Genomic DNA, 1,682 nt, shown 5'->3' with positions numbered 1-1,682 from the left:
ATATATATATATATAAATATATGATATATTATATATATATATATATATATATATATATTAGACAAAATGTGATAACAAAGCCAAGGCTGTGAGTAGTTTTCAGGACATTTATAAGGAAAAAGATATAGATATAGTCTTACAGCTGTTTCTGGGATATTATGGATATCCCTTCATCAGAGACAATGTGAAATGGTTAAATAGAGGTAAACATTTGAGTTCGAAATAAGGAATTATTATTGAAAAGGGGTATATAGGGAATATAGAGGGAAATAAGAGAATGAAAATAGAAATAAAATATAAAATATATAAAGATATTGCAGCTGCAGTTCCATTATTCGAGTAAAGTGGTGTATAGAAGTGGTAAAAAAGTTTCCTGTACATGGTATGTAAGTTCCAATAGTAGTTCATGTTTAGTCATTTCAAAGTATGGAGCCGTGAATCCTGTGTTGCTCATTCGAAAGCGTCTTGTGGTGTGAATGAAAATTTGTGAATGTATTGATAGTATTTGTGGATAGATGGAGGGGAGATGTGTATGATTAGAATGAGGAGATAGGTCAAAATGAAAGCAGGGAGAGAAAATGAAAGGAAGAAAGAGAGAAAAAAGGGAAAGAAAAAACGGAGATAAAAAGTAAAAAGAGTGAAGAAAAGTGAAGAAAGGGTGAAAGAAGTGAGAAAAGGAGTGCTAGTTGGTAGTCAAGATAATGTGAGGGGAGGATGGGAGAGGAGTGCGGGAAGGATAGGAAGAGATGAGAAGGTAAGGTGTGAATAAGTTTGAGATATGTGAGTAAGGGTGATATGATAGAGCTGCATTAAGAGATGGGTAGAGAAAAGGTATAGGTGGGGTGATACCAAAGTGAGTAGTAGTTTTAGTAGTAAAATTTAAAGTGGAGGGAAGAATACAAGGATGTCAAATTTCTGTGAATAGACGTATGTGATCGAATAGTTTACTGTGATAACTAGGAATCAGAGAGGAGGGAATAAAGTATAACACACGTGCGCATACAAGTACATACGTATACGCATATACACATACACACACTCACTCATATATAGTTGTATATACATATGCACGTACATACAGATACACACAGAGATATATATAAGTATATATACAATTACATATACCCATATAAGACTTGCATATAGTTCTACTGATTACATTGGGGCTATATTTTTCAAAATGCCTCAGCTCCGGCGCGCAAAATTCCGGAAACAATTCTGCAGAGAATAATTCACTGCAATATTTGCTGCCGGCTGGAGAACATAACTATTTAAATTATTATTTCTATAGATAGGGTGATAAATTGAATATTAATTCAATTGAAAACCAAGTAGCCTAGCATATAAAAAAAATCTGAAAATTCAGAAAAAATTGTATTACACGTGTATAAGGGATGACCACTAGGTGGACATCCAATATGCTAGAAAGAGGTCATCAACGACCCAACCACAAAGAAAAATAATGCTCTCCAGAAAAATTTCGCAAAACACCAGAACAGGATAAAATGAGAAATATACAGAATAAAGAATTATCTATGTACTGCAGTTTCGAACCGGTAGAACTATATGCAAGTCTTATTTCATGAAGACAATTCGTGTATAGTTCTGCAAATTATATTGATTCTAGAACGTCTATGCTGATGAGAACACGGATGTTGTTACGTAAGTAAAACGTTAATGTT

The sequence above is a fragment of the Octopus bimaculoides genome, chromosome 7 (genome assembly GCF_001194135.2).
Source record: "Octopus bimaculoides isolate UCB-OBI-ISO-001 chromosome 7, ASM119413v2, whole genome shotgun sequence".
Lineage (NCBI taxonomy): Eukaryota > Metazoa > Mollusca > Cephalopoda > Octopoda > Octopodidae > Octopus > Octopus bimaculoides.
The sequence above is the reverse complement of the archived record's forward strand: the minus strand, read 5'-3'. Positions refer to the sequence as shown.